This window comes from Squalius cephalus (genome assembly GCF_949319135.1).
Source record: "Squalius cephalus genome assembly, chromosome: 23".
NCBI classification, from domain to species: Eukaryota; Metazoa; Chordata; class Actinopteri; order Cypriniformes; family Leuciscidae; genus Squalius; species Squalius cephalus.
The window spans coordinates 11,356,848-11,375,426 of NC_137144.1; the positions used below are offsets into that span (position 1 = coordinate 11,356,848).

Consider the following 18,579-nt stretch of genomic DNA (forward strand, 5'->3'; position numbering starts at 1 on the left):
ACTAGTGGTGCAAAAATCACACCCCTCCTCTTTAGCAAACCATAAAACCCCCAGATGTCACCCATTAAACTGTAATCCACATTTAAAGATGTTTAATCCGAGATGCAGTTTTTCCAGAGGGTTCGAGCATACATTAGGCCCAATTTGCCGCTTCAGTGGTGACGTCTGTCCCTAACCAAATAAGACTGTTCAAACCGGATACACATGCAAAGCAGCTGAACAAACAGACGATACATTACAGTGCAGTTCTATAAAGCTGACTGCTCTGCACATTGAGAGCTGAGTAAAGGATAATGTACATCCGACCGGTTGTTATCTCAGAATAAACCCTGACGGGGTGATCAGGACCCCAACTCGAAGCGAATATTTACTATTTACTAATAATTAGACACAAAATATTGATCGGAATCAAAATATTTGATTAGGTCTTTAAATGCAAAGCTGAGAGCAGTTGCTAGCGCCAGTGCTAGTTGCTAGTTCAAACTAGACGGACATTTAAGGTATAACGTACAGTCATATTACTTGCATAGCATTTCGCCACATAATTATGGGGATCAGAGATATTCAGGGCTCCAGACTTACTTTTTTTACAAGGAGCGCTGTAGCCCCTGACTGAAAATTTTAGGAGCGTTACTACATTAGCCTAAATCCATGGTGAATGTTGTTGATTTGTGGACTGAAAGCCTTCTATAAGTGTTTCTCCTGGTTTCCACGTCAGCGCTGTTTGATCTGATATCTATGGTTTAAAACAGAGAACTCTGCGCCGAATCGTAATGTTTCTCACTGGATCTCGCAGCGATGATGTTATTAATTCTGAGGCGAATTCAGTGGATTTCTTCACTGGAGTCTGGATCTCCTAGTAACAGTGTCGCTTGGTCGAGATCGGCCCGCGACTGGCAAGTTCGGGGCGTTGCGCTGTCTATTATTGGTCCGAACTAATAAACGGTCTGTGAAGCATAAATGAGTATCGCATTTCCGTTCCGCTTTCATTTTGTTTGCATTCGCTGCCCGACAATGTTGTTGCTAAATGAATATTTGGTCGCACAATAAAACAATAAAACAATAGTTGCAAAATGGCAGCAGCTGCATTTGTATAAAACGAGAGAGCAAGTCCATGATACTTGATGACATAATTAAATAACTGTAAACAAAATATTGATTTGACAGTTTTAATATTTTATTAGCTCACCAAACGCAAAACTTCCACAAAGAAAAAACGTTCTGACGCTGAATTTAGTAACCCAGATGAGCCTGTTTTATCTGTTTTCAGCGGTTGTTATTGGGGAATAACATACCGCTGAATGGCGTGACTGACCAATGAGAATCAAGTATTCCACAGGGCCATGTAATGATGTCATTTAAACCAACCGCATAATATGCACAACAAAAAACTAGCTATCCGCTGATGAATAAAAACTTGGGACTATAGGAACAGGGGCAGTCCTTTTTCCACAGCCTCTGAGATTTGCCAGAGTTCCATTCGCTTTCTTGGCTTTTCCACTGACTGGTCTGTTTAGTTTCTCGATTTTTAGTGTGGACGTATCAGGTTTTGACCCAAACCGAAGTCATGGCCCATTAGGGCATATTAACAACATCGCACCTTCCAATCCTGTGATAATCCCAGGCAACTTTATACAACGCAAAGCTTATAGCCCCCAATAACCCTCCCGCACAAGCTAGCAGCCTGCATCTGTTACTCAAACTCGAGCAGGCCGCAATTGCACCCCAGTTGCCAATAGATGTACATGTGCCCCATATGTCAGCCTGCAGACATGCACACCAGAGAGTTCCCACCACACAGCTTGTATTTTTAGTTTTGGGCTGAGGGAATTGAGTATTGCTAAAAATTAATGTGCATGTCTATACAGCACACCGTTTCAGCAAATGTGTTTGTTTACCCATTGTAAATCTGCTTAGCATATCGTATAACTTGTTGAAATGGGCCCAGCTCTGTGTCAACATGAGCCACTATTTGATACAGTGTGCGCTAAGTGACCCTTTTACACACTTCTAGAATAAGCATACCTGGTACGAACCCTAACATTTTCTGTGTGAGACCATAAAACTCAAATTGAGAAACATCAGCATCCCATTTGACTTCCGTAATCTGACATATTTCTGAGTAAAACAGGATTTTTTCTTTGGGGTACATACCAAAATGAAGCCATTGTTTGGAATGGAGGTGTTGAAAATGGGGGCAAGGGGTCAACGTTTCCCCGGTTAACGGTCTCCTTACTCGGATTCATACAGAACACTGACGTTAAGCGGTATGTACTATATAACAAATCTTAAGTTCGAGTGTGCTCAAGTTTATGCTCTAGTTTTTGTTTGTTTTGTATCTGGTTCATGTTTGTCAATAAAACTGCACATGGGTTCTCAACTTCGACTAGCCTTCAATGGACTAATATATTTTGCCAGCATACTTATTTTTAAGTCCTCTTAAATGCATTTTACCCCTGTCTGGTGTCTTTCACAGTAGAAGAACGTAAATTGAAGTAAAGGCCATTGTATCTGCTCTCCGTCTTGCTTAAGACACGGTAAAGTCTGGTATGTGAAGAAAGTTTAAAAAAATGTGTGGGACAAGTTACGTCCCCGTTTGCTTCTTGGAGGGGTGTGAAGGATGGAGAAAACATAAAAGAACAACAAGAGGGTCATCTAGTCTTGAACTATTTTACGTAACTCCTTAAAACAACTTCAGAACACTGGAAATCAGCCTAGATCACTGTATTTGATTAGCATGATGCTAAAGAATTGGGCTAGAAACTTAAGTAGCATCCCAAATGACTACACTATGTACTTGGGACTACACTATGTACTTAAACTACACACTATGTAGTCTAATGTTTAATGTATGGCATTTAGAAAGCTAGTTTGTAATCCAGCATTGAGTGTAATCGCCAGCCTACCTCCGCTACATATGGAAAGCAGCAACAAGTTAAGTCCATGAAGTGTCAACATTCTACACTTCCTTCAGTTAATTAAGTGCATCATTTGGATACTTGAAGTGCACTTGTGTAATGGACATAGGCCAGTAAGAGTTGTGCGTGTAAACCTCACTCCCCTGCCCTCAAGTGGCACGCTAGCGACTGTGGTCTTTAGCGTCCTTGTTAGCGCGCCCGCCTCCCAAACGAGTTGAGTAGGTCTGGTTACACTTGTTTGAATCTTATACTACAAAACGGCCTAGAATAGCGCACAAGTATGTGATTTGGGAAGCAGACATATAACCAAGTGAACTCCATTCATAAACAGCATCCACCGAAATGAAATCTCTTAAGTAACTGATTTGGACATTCAACATAGGTAGCAACAATGTATGCCACACAACATGCTCTCACTGTAAGTCTAAACTCACAATTGATTCCAATAGTTTAACATTAGCATGTTGCTAAGCTAACAAAACAATACTGTTAATAAGGCTAAAAACACAAAGCACACAAATATTGTGCGCAATTACTAAGGAAATTATTCAGACTGAAAACTTTTCAGTACCAAATAAAATATTTATAGGTCACATTTTTCTCAACTCTTGCTAATTTGAATTTATTGTATTCATTCTGGGATTGCTTTCTCCACAAAAGATATGTGATATGTTGCCTTGAATTTGACCATAAGAGGTGTCTCAAAGGGCAGCATAATGTTGCTGTCTAGCTTTTGGAAAGTCTTCGATTCAGCAGTGTACTTAAGATGCCTTGAAATGCTCTCTAGAAAGGCAGCTCACTAGATTTTGAGACAGAGCTAATATCTCTTATGTAAATGTCTAGACCTCTGGCCAGTAATAGAGGAACCACGAGTTGGGAAATGATTAAAATATCAGATCCAATACATCAATGTGACAACTAGTAAGCTAATAAACGAGTTCAAAATACCCATCAATAGGACAAATGCATAATAAACAGATGTACATACACATTACCCAGCAGGAACAGAAGTTTAAGAGATATATCAAGTCACCATGGGGATGTTCCAGAGCTGTTTCCACACAAGAATCAGATGAAATAAGGATCCACAGAAGCTGGGTGAATGTGAATTTGGGGGAACGGGTTAGGGCGAGTGCAGCAGTCCACAATTGACTAGAAAAAATCCTCAATGTCCATCGCTGTGGCTGACCACTAAAGAGTCTCTTCTTTCTTCTGGAAACATAAACAATGAAGCTTTAAAGCCTAAATGGTTTTACCAGCTCTGCTACCGACTACGCCAAGCCTGGGGGTGTTTTCCTGCCTGCACCGTAGCAGAGGTGGGAGTAAGTCACACATGTTCAAGTCACAAGTAAGTCTCAAGTCCCTACCATCAAGTCTCAAGCAAGTCTAGGTCGCAGTACACACAAACCAAGCAAGTCAAGTCAAGTCAGTGGTTCACTTCAAGCAAGTCAAGTCAGTGGTTCACTTCAAGCAAGTCAAGTCCTGCTAAGGGTCAAATCAAGTCAAGTCAAGTCAAGTTACAATACCAAAAAGAAAAAAAGTAGAGTTTATATTGACCTCAACCTTATTAATGTTTCCCTAAGAAATTATTACCTTTCTTATACATTTATATCGTAATATTAATAATAATCATATAATTTATTATTGCATGTCTTTATGATTATCAAAATTTTGAATTATTATTATTATAATAACAATTATATAAAAAATGCTGAAGCATTTGAACAATTGAAGGTAAATGTAAATGATTATATTGGTTTTATAGTAAATGTCATGTTTAACTTGTATACTTGTATATTTCTTTATGGAATATCACCGGCAGAAATTAACTTTCCCATTAAGGGACAATATTTTATCCAGGGGCATTTTTTTTCTAACTATGTTCTAACCATTTTTTTTTTCTAATCATGCATTTACACTGCAATTACAACAGCATAAATAATTGTATGAGATTAATGGGGAAAAAAATAGATGCAAAAAAATTATAAATGCCCGGATTCGCTCAGTAACTCTTTCTCTGTGGCTTGTTTGAAACTATTGTCGTTGGAGAAATAGAGCAAAAAAAACAGAGAATATTGACAATATTATGTCTAAAATGTCACTTTGTTTACTGAACTGTTGTATAAAATCTATCACATTTGCAATCGCGCCAATATTCTGGAAATATTTTTTAATATCATACGTTATAAATATAAAAATAACTCATACTAGGGCCATTTTTTCCACCATCTCTTGAATTTTGGGTGCATTATAAATCTGCTGGCATTTTGCCCCCCAACCCCATGATGTCTGACCCTGCTTCAAGAGAAACATAAAACACGACAAAACATCATTAACAGTTTTGAATGTTGTTTTTTGTCATTGCGACATATTTGGCATTAAAGCACTATGATTTGAAAGAAACTGTGGCAAATGTCTGCGAATTTATGCACATTATATACAAAACCTATGCCATCATTAATTATCATTTGAATCTATTGACAGCCTTAAGCTACATTTGAAAACAATTTTGTATAAAGAGGCATGCTGTTTTGACCACTATTCTCTCTAGATTTAACAAACAGGTTAAACAAGCCATAGCCTACTTTTAGAGGTGGTGAATGAAGTTCGAGGTTGTGATGGTCGTGTCCGATATCCCTTGCCAGTTATTATGCGTACAGCAAATCTCCTTTTATGAATATGGTCAATTCCGAAGTGTTTAAATCCAAAAAGAAACGATGCTCGAGTCAGACTAGAGTCAAATCGTGTGACTCGAGTCCCCATCTCTGCACTGTAGACACAAAACAATGTTCAACTCAAAGAGTTTGTGAGAAAATGTGACTAGCTGATTTAACTCTCATCTGAGATTAAAATGATAATGCAATGATATACATAACTTACATGGACTTTAATTTTCAAATTCTGGGAGGAGAATCGTAAGGGGAATGCAGTTCAAAAATGGTTAGACTAGTGGCGTACCTAAAGCAGGATGTCAGCCTGTAGACATCTAGATATATGAGGCAAGCATTTAAGTTATGAGAAGAAAGCAGAATATTGATTGTGCTTGAGCATGTATGTTTGTTTTTTGATGTAGTAACATATCTGGCATCGCGGTCATTCATTTGGAGCTGTACATCTCATATCGTTCACTTTTTCCCTGTTCATGTTGCTAATAATCCCAGGGTAGGTCGTTTGATTTATTATGTGTTTACTATGTACTGAACGTGTATTATGTTTTGGCAGATTCATCTGGGAGCTGATCGTGTACTAGACCACTGTTTTTTCCCAGTATTTAAAGTTTAATTACAATTGTGTGTTTTGTTTTGGTTGGTTTTGTCATGTGAATATTGTGTAGTTTGTTATTGCTTGCTTTTCCATTTGGCTGATTTTTGTTAGGTACATATTGTATAGTTCATTTGTTTTGCTTTCTTTTTCTTTCTATTTATTTTAGCTTTGACGGCTTTAGGGGGCCTTGTACTGGACTAGGGGGTGGTGTGATGCAGTCATAACACTATCATTTGATTTGTTTGAATTTGTTTGTATATATTATATTGCATGTGCATTACAAGTTTTCAGGGTTGTACTAGAAATAGCTGAGACTTCCAGTCCAAGACTTTGTCTAACTAAATGAATCTGGTCCCCCTTACTGCTGCCATTTTTCTTGTTTATTCTGTGTAGGGTTAGCCTATTTTATTTTGTTTTGTATTGTCAATATTTTGACTGTTGGTCATTTATTTGTGTAGTTTTCTTTTAAAGAAATAAAGAGACCGTGTACTGCACCAGTGCCCATACATTCATTTAATTGAACAACTTCAGCGGGTCTACTCCCCCTATTGATTATAGACGGGCGGGTGTACGCCCTGTTACATATATTATGTCTACATATGCATTTTATATACACACATGGGCCACTTTATTAGGTACACCTTGCTAGTACTGTGTTGGACCCTCTTTTGCGTTCAGAATTGCCTTAATTCTTCGTGGCACAGATTCAACAAGGTGTTGGACACATTCCTCAGAGATTTTGCTTCATACTGACAGGATAGCGTCATGCAATTGCTGCAGATTTGTCGGCTGCACATCCAAAGATGCTCTATTGGATTGAGATCTGGTGACTGGAGTCAGTTTCATTACAGTGAACTCATTTTCATGTTCAATAATCCAGTTTTAGATGTGACGTGGCGTATTATCCTGCTGCAAGTAGCCATCAGAAGATACACTGTGGTCATAAAGGGATGGACATGGTCAGCAACAATACTCAGGTAGGCTGTGGCTTTTAAATGTTGCTCAATTGGCACTAAAAGGCCCAAAATATCCAACACACCATTACACCAGCATCAGCCTGAACCTCTGATACAAGCCAGGATGGATCCATCCTTTCATGCTGTTTATGTCTAATTCTGACCCTACCATCTGAATGTCGCAGCAGGAATCGAGACCCATCAGACCGGTCAGGACAGGCACCCTGTGTGGTCTTCTGCTGCTGTAGCTCATCTGCTTCAAGGTTTGACGTGTTGCTCTTCTGCAGACCTCGCTTGTAACGACTGGTTATTTGAGTTATTGTTGTCTTTCTATCAGCTGGAACCAGTCTGGTCATTCTCCTTTGACCTCTGGCATCAACAAAGCATTTTCACCTACAGAACTGCCACTCACTGGATAGTTTCCTTTTTTTCAGACCATTCTCTGTAAACCCTAGAGATGGTTCTGCATGAAAATCCCAGTAGATCAGCAGTTTTTTAAAATACTCCCAATTTGACCAAAAAAAAAAAAGTAATCTAATAAGTAATCCAAGTTATTCATGAGATGACAAAGGCAAGTCTTGTTCAATTTGGTTCTCATTGTTTTCAACATCAATTGATGTTAAAGAAAATGAACTGTGATTTCATTGTTGGAGAGGGTGTATTGCATTTCCCTGTGAGAGAAACCTTAGGTTTCAAAAGTATCAGAAACGTGAATTTGAATCGGCATGCATCGCAACAATGTCCTTCCCTAGAGTCGATACTGGTAGAAGCTAATGCGATTTGCTTCATATGGATTTACTTTCCCGGTAAGCTCTTACCGAAACAGAATATCTGGCAACTGCTCCCGAAAACAAGGGGACTTATTTCCCTTGATTTTTCAGGATTCTGGCTCAAAGCAAAGGCCGAATCTGTGCGAATCCCCGTCTGTTGAGCGCACAAGGGGAATGTAGCACTTTGGTGCAAGCTCTGATACCTGATTGCTCTGGCAGGGATTATGTGGATCTGCACAATGGACGCTATCCCAGTTTCCACACAAATCCCAAGCTTCCAACCTCGAAAGAGCTCTCAGACAGACATGCTCTTCAGTCCTGAGCTTAGGACACATCCTGCAGTGCTTACACTCTTAATCTCTTGTTCTTTCACGCATTTCTCCACTTCACGGTGTAATTGGTTCTGGTTTAAACCTGGGCTGTCAACCTAAAGATTGCAGATAATGAGATGATCTGGGGGAATCTCATGAAAAAGAAAATACCACACACAACAATTCTCAGTAGCTAACTGCCAGGATACCAACATTTTCTTGACTCAGAATCAGGGTTAGGAACTGAACACTGGGCCTTCAAAACTGGTTCCATAAAAAAACAAAAAACAGAACCAAATCAAGTCCAATTCCTTTATGATCTTTTCAGCCAGTTCTGTAAAGACATACAGATGCAGCCATTGTAGTCAGGTCGCAGAACAAATTTTATGAGCAGGTTCTTTTAGTGAATCAAAAACATACAGTGTGACCATTGTAGTCCAATTCTTGTGAACTGTAAATTGAAAGGTGAATTGAACACATACAGCACAACCAGAGTAGTCCAATTCTCAAAGGAATTAATATTTTGAGTTAAACAGAAACACACAGAGCAACCATTGTAGTCAGAATCTTATGGGCAGGTTCTTAGTGAATCAAACACGTACAGCATAACCAGTGTAGTACAAATCCCAACAAATAAATATTTTGAGTGGGTTATTTTTTTAGAAAAAACAAACATATATAGCACAAGTAGAGTAGCCAAATTCCCCAACGAATGAATCTCATGAACTGGATCATTTTAGTGAATCAAACACATCCAACAACCAGTGTAGTTCAATTCCTGAATTAATGAATCTTATGAGGCGGTTCTTTTTAGTGAATAAAAAACATATATCATGCAATTTACTGTATTATGCTGTACTTGTAGAATAAAAAAATCCTCAATGAAAGGTTAAGGAAGTAAAATCTTCAAGAGGAGTCAGAACCAGAATCAATAACTTACAATTCCCATCCCTGGCAAATTGTATTCCCATCCCTAAAAATATCATTTTTTAGATATAATACAAGATATTTTTATGACTAAAATTGGGAAATTAAATATTTAAAAATGTATTCTGTCCCAACAGGGCTGTACACTCACCTAAAGGAGTTTTAGGAACACCTGTTCAATTTCTCATTAATGCAATTATCTAATCATCCAATCACATGGCAGTTGCTTCAATGCATTTAGGGGTGTGGTCCTGGTCAAGACAATCTCCTGAACTCCAAACTGAATGTCAGAATGGGAAAGAAAGGTGATTTAAGCTATTTTGAGCGTGGCATGGTTGTTGGTGCCAGACGGGCCGGTCTGAGTATTTCACAATCTGCTCAGTTACTGGGATTTTCACGCACAACCATTTCAAGGGTTTACAAAGAATGGTGTGAAAAGGGAAAAACATCCAGTATGCGGCAGTCCTGTGGGCGAAAATGCCTTGTTGATGCTAGAGGTCAGAGGAGAATGGGCCGACTGATTCAAGCTGATAGAAGAGCAACTTTGACTGAAATAACCACTCGTTACAACCGAGGTATGCAGCAAAGCATTTGTGAAGCCACAACACGCACAACCTTGAGGCGGATGGGCTACAACAGCAGAAGACCCCACCGGGTACCACTCATCTCCACTACAAATAGGAAAAAGAGGCTACAATTTGCACGAGCTCACCAAAATTGGACAGTTGAAGACTGGAAAAATGTTGCCTGGTCTGATGAGTCTTGATTTCTGTTGAGACATTCAGATGGTAGAGTCAGAATTTGGCGTAAACAGAATGAGAACATGGATCCATCATGCCTTGTTACCAATGTGCAGGCTGGTGGTGGTGGTGTAATGGTGTGGGGGATATTTTCTTGGCACACTTTAGGCCCCTTAGTGCCAATTGGGCATCGTTTAAATGCCACGGCCTACCTGAGCATTGTTTCTGACCATGTCCATCCCTTTATGACCACCATGTACCCATCCTCTGATGGCTACTTCCAGCAGGATAATGCACCATGTCACAAAGCTCGAATCATTTCAAATTGGTTTCTTGAACATGACAATGAGTTCACTGTACTAAAATGGCCCCCACAGTCACCAGATCTCAACCCAATAGAGCATCTTTGGGATGTGGTGGAACGGGAGCTTCGTGCCCTGGATGTGCATCCCACAAATCTCCATCAACTGCAAGATGCTATCCTATCAATATGGGCCAACATTTCTAAAGAATGCTTTCAGCACCTTGTTGAATCAATGCCACGTAGAATTAAGGCAGTTCTGAAGGCGAAAGGGGGTCAAACACAGTATTAGTATGGTGTTCCTAATAATCCTTTAGGTGAGTGTATAACAAATCACATTTTTAATATAATACGAATCACATCCCTATTTTTATTTGTTTTCCCTTGTTTTAGGGGGAAACATGACCCGGCCATTTCTCTGTGAGATTCACTCATCCTATCCTCATTACACCTTTGAGCGGACTGTTTAACCTGAGGTTCCCCCAGTACGTTTTTTTTAGATAAAAGCTTCTGCTGAAAGACAAATAACTCAAACTAATCCTTTTGCTTTCTTTGTCTCCTAGAGATGAAATCGTACATCATTCACACAAGAGGATATTTGGATGTTCTAACATGCTTACACTTTGTAAGAACGCTCATTTATTTGTCTTTTCTCTGTGTATTTGGGGAAAGACATACGTTTCTTTTGTGCTGACACTGGGTAGTCAAATTTGTTTTTCTGTCTTCTCATCTTCTAGCTGTTGGTTTATTTTGTCTTAACTAATTCGTACACTCTGTCTCTCTTGAATTTCTCTTTCTCTGTATTTGTCTAACTGGTCGTTCACACAGGACACCTTTTTTTCACCTTTAGCTCCGTTATTAATCGGAAAGCAGTCTGATGGCAATAAAATAGTATATATTACAGGTTCTCTTTTTTATTTTACTGTATACTAATCAGTCACGTTTAACATTTTCTGTCACTGTAATTCCTTCCATGTTTTAGCTCAACATATTTTGTATGCTTAAACTGACAAGCTTATGTAGTTACACTGTCCATCATGCTGTCTTGAGCTCTGGCTTTCAAATGGTTTAAATAGATATAAATAATGAAATCTATGAAAAGCCCAGAAAAATGAAGTGCTCACAGATTGGGTGTGGCCTTTGCCATTAAGATAAAATTTTCAATAAATTGTAAATAATCTTTTTCTGGGTTGTGCCGTTTCATTTTCCCCCTATCAATTTCTACCTTATAGCTGAAAATTAACACAAAAGAAAAACATGAAACATCCTGTCTAAAATTATAAAAATAAAGGTTTCTGTTTGTGACCAGTTCAAGGTACGTGCTGCAATAATCATGTCTTGAATCTGTTGATGGTATGTCATATTTGTATGTCTCAAAATGTCGAATGGTTTAAGGGGTTATTTAAAAAAAAAAAAAGATTGCCAGAAGTGCATGCCCATTGACCGGCGTGTAACAGCGCCGCTGCTGAAAAAATGTCAAAGGGAAACACTGTACACGGTACATGCTGAGCTACAGAGCAAGTTTAGCATGTCAGAAAAGCAAATGTGATGCAAACTTCAAATCAAGCACTATATGGTAAAAAAAAGTGTTTTGAGGTCATAATATAATCGTGTGCAATAAGTCTTTATTAATCGCTAATCTACCCCTGTAATCATAATTCTGTATGTAAATGATTAATGATTAAAAAGTGCTTGCCGTTTTACTACCTCAACCAGACAAATGGACAAGTAATGTCCTAATAAGGCAGCATCCATATATGATTTTAATAAATATAATCATAGAGGCCACACTGAATATGTTATTATTGCATACTGTTTTATAATATACTACAATACGCTGAGGTGCAAATACTATCTTCCTCTATTTGCACTTAGTGCAAAGAAAATACTGCAATTTTCAAATAGCAGAAATAGCCACATAGCCACTGCCAAGAAAAAATGTGGCACAGCAGTCCTTAAAGTCCCCCTCTAGTCAATAATTTGATCCCTTAAAACTCATCTTTGATCACCAAAATGACGTTTAACCTGTTAAGCTGCAACGCCACTTTTGAAAAATCCCCAGAAATGACATACCCAAACTGAAACAGATACAGTTCATGAACCCTTTGTACTAAAAGCACAAGTATGATCTCGTTTGAAAGCTGACACCTGGCAGTTTATTGTAAATGTAGAATTAATTATTGTCGTAATGACAAAAATTGTTATAAATAGCTTCAAAGTTTTGTAAAGTTATTAGAAATTATTTTTTATGAAACATCCTCATGAAAATAAAATTGAAGTTGGCACTGGAGCAATCTAGAAATGCACTACAGCTAAAGCCACATGTCTAAACATTTTATGTTTAAAATCTGAAGATAATAAGCCCAAAACTCTGTATTTAGTTAAATGTTTTTCAAGACCATGTCATGTGACTAACAGTTAGGGCTAGCTAGCATGTTAGCTTAGCACACCATCAATACACGACAATATATGAGATTAAAACCATGTTTATGCTCAAAACGTACTTTATAACTCAAGCCGAATGTTTTAAATAATCTTCTGTGATCTAATTTAGCTTCAGATAAAAAAATCAGACAGAAAATATATTATTTGATAGTATTATGCACAATGATGAAGTCTATATAGATTAGCATTACATTATAAATATAATATATTATTATGAAAATACCTGGCATGGCTTGAAGAACACAGGCAAATCAGATATCATTGCAATCATGTTTATTGTCTTCAAAACATCTGTATCTGCATTTTACAGCGCGAACTCTGTAGCTTTGTGTGTGTTCGAGGCTTCCTGGAATGTCACATGATCATGGCTCTTCTTCATGTTTCATATATGGACTATATTACTGTGCATATAGCGCCCTCAGGCTATTGGTATGAATTGAAAACACTGTGAATTAGAATACCAAACGCTCATAAAGATTACATTGACGCATTTGGGTATAAATTCAATAAATATTATTCCTGTCTATAGAAATATGATGTAAATCTAAAAGAATCTATCAATATTTCTCCAAATCTGCACATTTTTGAGCTAAAGCCCTGAGGGACGTTGTTTTGTGTATCGCTGTCATGACGACAGCACGGGAGTTTATTATGAATGGGAGCGGCTGACGCGCATAATTCATATTAAAGGTATCGACTCATTTTTTCATTTCATAACTCCTGACACAAATTAAGACATAACTGTCACTATGAGTTTCTCAGAATACAATAGTGGTCAAATACTGAAACTTGAGTCTTATATCTTTTTAATGATGTATAGTTTGTCAAGGTATAACATTAAATCTGATAGTAATTTTGAATTAAATAAATAAAAAACGCTTCAGTGCGCCGACGCACTGGTGAAGCTTAACAGGTTAAACATTTTTTTCCTACGAAAAAATTCTCTTCATGCCTTAAAATAGTTTTAATGTAACTGTACATCCTTGCTTCATTTAGTATACGCGGCTGCACAATAGTATCGCTCTTTAAAACGTCGGACACATAACGGTAATTAATATGATTAGCCTTTTGCTAGACTGTTATCAAACAGCTAATAATGTTTTGCTAATGTTACACAAACTATGTTCCCGTTCGCCATCTCAGTCTGCCTTCTAACAATCATCAGAAAAGTTTTGAACAACTCAGAACGTCAGTGAAGAAGAGCATATGGTTCATCATAACATTGTAATATACATCATACACTTGCTATATTACTAAATCTACCTGATTTTCCATATCAACAAAACATATACCAGGATAATCTGGCTTTCTTTCGCAACTCCCCTGCTAGTTTTGCAGTTAATGATATGCTAAAGCCCACCGGCACGTTGACCTGAATGGTTACAATATAATGTGTGACGTCAGAAACTAAAGCGATTTCAAAACGCGTTTTTTCACTGCAGTTTTAAGAAGAAAATACTCAGCAATGGTGTTGACTTATGAATTGCACATTTTTTGTCTTAAAGCCCATTACAAACACCACATAGACATATAAACAACATTAAAAACTTGATTTTCACCACAGGGGGACTTTAAGTCTGATTATTTGCTCTTCGTTCTCTTTTCCTTTGTAATCAGTCTAACTATTGTTACTTTTTAACTGCACGTCCCTTTAACTTGGGCAACTCCTTCCTAAACCGTGAGCTCTCCGTGACCCTAGCGTCACACTGCCGCCAAAACAAAACTGAGAAGTTGTGCGACCCAGACCATAACCGCCAGCATTACGCCATTGTGGCCTCTGTGAGTCGGGCTTTAACTGGACTAAGAGGAGAGTAAATTGATTGGGACTGACTGGCTCATAAGATTATAGCAGCTTACAGCCAGATCTTTACATCATCAGCACTGGGGTTTTACTGAAGATGACGCCAACCACTCTGGAACACATTTGCCAATCAGCATTACAAGCAACTGAGGGGCTCAGGAAATGAGCCCAAACTTACATAGGCAGAGTTAAAAAGCATGTGAGAGGTTGAAAGTCAATGGTCTTAAATGACAGGTTAGGAATGATCAGAATGCAAATTTTGTTTCCAATTCATTTTTGATAACTAATTTCTTCCACCTAATTTGCAGCTTTTTCATGATTCAATATCAAACTGCTTAAAAATGACCACAAGCAAGCCAAAAGAATAAAAGATCTGTACTCAAACTGAAGTTTAAAACCACACAACTTTGGAAAGGATAGATACATTCAGATATACAAATAGCGTTCAACTGTAGAGGCTTTAAATTTAATTAAAAACATGATATCATAGCTTTCTTCTAGAATCACAGAGTCACTCTCTTCACATTTAAGTGATGACAAATGTTTACGGAGTGGTTTATAAATCTAACCCACAGTGCTAATTTACTGTAATTTAATTTACTGTAGATTAGCTGTAGCCCACCAGATATAGACTTTCTACAGAAATCTAGAAAGATGATCAGACAATGGGAGAAAAAAAAAATAAAAAAAAACTTGCTTACAAAGAGTCAAAAAAGAAAAAAGCACAGCCTACCTATTGATGTATTTTTAAGGATCCCACACCAGAAAAATCCACGAACCTGGAGATAAACAGAACAAAACAAGGTCAGTGATGCACTAATCACTCTGTATACATGATATGCATATTTTACGTTTAGCCTAGTTTTAGATGCATTAGACTTCGTGAGAACAGACATTAGCATGTTTGTTTGTTTTTGTGGAGATTTTTAGACATTATCATACTTCATACTTACAAAAATCAACAATAATAATGAAATCAAATTATTAAATGAATGCATTATAAATTACTCTTAAATAAATCATTTAAAAATACTATTTAATTTAGGCTAATGATTTAACCTAAAATATCTGTTCACTTACAAGATCCGTTCACTTGCATTATACGTTTACCTACAAGATACGTCGTTCACCTAAGGCTACGTTCAGATTGTGAATCCCAATCAGATTCTTGTGCATATCTGATTTAAATCCGATCAGATTTAGCTAGTGTGAACGAAAAAAAACACACAAAAAAAAACACATGAAATGCGATTTTTACAAATTTTTCGTGCTAAATTCATATGTGGTTTAAAATCCTATTCAAATCGCATTTCTGGAAATCGGTTTCAGTCTGACTGCTCAGGTCGGATTTCACGTGGTTTATGTGACTTTGACACCACGTAAAACATAGAACGTCAAACGTTGTTATAGAAAACATGCTGAAAGTCGCTGCAGAAAATGACAATATAATGGAGACATGTTTTGAGACCAACGGAGACGACCGCACGGAATAAAGCCGCTCATACCAGCCTCCTACGGTTCTGCCGCTGCCTCAGAAGACGCAGTGGTTTACACACTGTCGGATCAACAATATTTGGATTTGGACTGACAGTGTGAAAGTAGGCTAAGAGATCCGTTCACTTAAAAGATCCGTTCACTTACAAGATTCGTTCTTTTACAAGATTTCTTCACTTTGCTCAAAAACAATGATTCCTTCATAACCAAAACACTACTTGTCTGGTTTTATATGTCCATCTGAACACTTAAAACACTTCAGCGTTGCCATTTAAAAACCATTTCTTTGGCTTTTACAAACCATATGTGCTGGACTCACACTGAAACACCTGCTGATATGCTCTACAAACATCCATCAATGTCTCATTGTTATTGCTGATTAGCATATGGCAGAGCGTCAGAAGGTTACTCCATTGTGCGTTCTTGGCGGAATCGGCAGGATTGGGAGAATAAAGTGCTGTGATAAGTTTCAGCTGAACCCAAGCATGAGACACCACAAATGGCAAAATTTGGGTTATGACATACACATACATCCCTTACCTCTAACCGCTCTTCCTTATGCAAACGTCAGATACACACACTCAGCTGGACTTGAATGCCAAGCCAGCATGACCCTTGGAAAGCACAAGTGGAACACATAGGCTAATTGAATGAGCAACAGCTTCTCCTCAGACCAAGACACTTTTTTGGCGGGAAAATAGAGACTCAAATTGGAGAAGGGTTCTGGTTTTTCTGGGGCCTTTTATTCCTGTTGCGCTCGTTCGGTGAGGCTCTCACCGTTCTTTAAGTATTCCCCCAACGCCACGGCACGTGTAATGTCATGAACCTTCATTATTCACCGCTCAACAGAGGAAAACAACTTTCAGATATAATAGAAATGGAAAGATTTGCTCCACTAAGCCCCTGCTGGCTTCGGCAAGACTATTTGCTTCCACTCTTAACTTCTGCCAAATTCTGGAGAGCTGTTGACTTGTCTGGTATCGCTCCCAAGCCCACGTGAGCATGTAAGGTCTCTAGAATCAGAGTGAGAACCACTGATATGAATACTAATGTGGTTTGTACATGCCCTAGCGTTTTGAAGATCAATGTTGCCTGCAGATGCCAACGTACGGTGCGTTTCATTTGCAGTACGTCAATCAAAACAGCATGGCGTATTAAAGTAGAGAAATAGGATTAATCTGTGTGTAAACTGGCCATATTTTTTACAAGTGAGTTATTTGCAAACGCAAAAAAAATTACATTGGTGGAATTGGCTAGGCTAACTAAAACAGAAGGCAGAATGTCAGTTATTGCCAACTTATCAAACAATGTTGCAATCAAGTTCAACAAGTGTACTTTGATAAGAGCAAACAAGTCATGAAATAAAAGTTCATTTAAAGCAACAAAACACAAAACAAAAAACGACACAAACCACAACAAAAACAAAACCACAAAACAAAAACACGACAAAGCAAAACAAAATCCCAAAACAAAACCACAACAAAAACAAACCACAACAAACAAACAAAAACTTTTTTTTTTTTTTTTTTTATGTGCCCCTCCTAGTTTTTCCTTCTTGATGTTCAATGGATAGCCAATTATGAAACATTAACCAACGCAAGGCAAACATATAAAATGCTCTGTGTTGTTTCTATACATAAACTTTTATAAACTGGAAATACAACCCGTCTCATTTATATCTCACTGAGCCCTTGATTTTGTGCATTTGAAAAGGAGACGACCACCAGTAAGAAAAGCAATGGTGCAGCTTAAGACGGATCAGGCTCAAAATGAGCACAGCCTTTTATATGTGAGATTAAACTGTGTTTACACAACCTCAGATTTCCCTCTCTGTCCTCTATAGTTACTCAAAGGTTTGTGTTTCAGTCATGTCCCTTATAAATCACTGTCATGTGTTCAAAGTGCAGAAAGTCTGAATTAAAATCAATCTCCTTTAAAATGACTACCAATAAATGTATTGGTCAGTTAAAGTCTGCTTTTGTGATCATAGCCCTTTGGTATTGCCTAACCTGTTTTAATATATAAATATACTTGACTAGTTAATTTTCCATTTAAAAGATCAAAACACATTTTTAAAAACAAAAAAAGAAAACATTTCCTATATTAGGATGCATTATTGTGAGAAAATCGAGTACAGTCAGTGACACTGAACACTAGATTAATGGCTGCTGACAATTCAGTTTTGATCACATGAATAAATTACAATTTCTGACACCCGTCACCAAATGAATCTGCAAAATAATAACACATAATGCCAAAAGGAAATTACTCCCCCCACATCTTACATTGGTCAGGCAAACAGAGCTCTTAACATCTCTGCACATTAACTTCAGCATCAAATGAAGTTCTGAACGTTATCCAACAAAACAAAGGACATGACTCAATAATTTGGCACACATCTCCACGCCAAATCACCATACCTGTATAATTTCCAAAAATGCGTCTTCCTGAATCACTTTGATCACTTTGATTCCAACTCTATACATCTGTTACTTCATACCACTATAGACATCTAAAAAGACAGCACTTTTGCTTCAAGCAACATTTCTTAGAATAATACAGATGAAGAAGAGTTTGACAGCTTCCAAACAGCATCTCCAATGCAAACAAGCAGCATGAATCAGCTCTGGCCAATGACATTAATCTCACTGA

The 18,579-nt window shown here is 37.8% G+C and overlaps 1 protein-coding gene across 3 annotated transcripts in view; it reads right to left on the reverse strand.

Moving 5' to 3' along the window:
• znf469 (zinc finger protein 469) overlaps window positions 1–18,579 on the reverse strand; it is a 310,850-nt gene that overhangs the window by 213,243 nt on the left and 79,028 nt on the right. For 2 of the 3 annotated variants that reach the window (XM_079859986.1, XM_079859984.1), the window contains exon 2: window positions 15,167–15,212. The gene's annotated coding sequence lies outside the window, so the exon portion shown is untranslated. Of the gene's footprint in view, window positions 1–15,166; window positions 15,213–18,579 lie in introns of those variants that run through there. The other variant, XR_013819934.1, reaches the window with a different exon arrangement.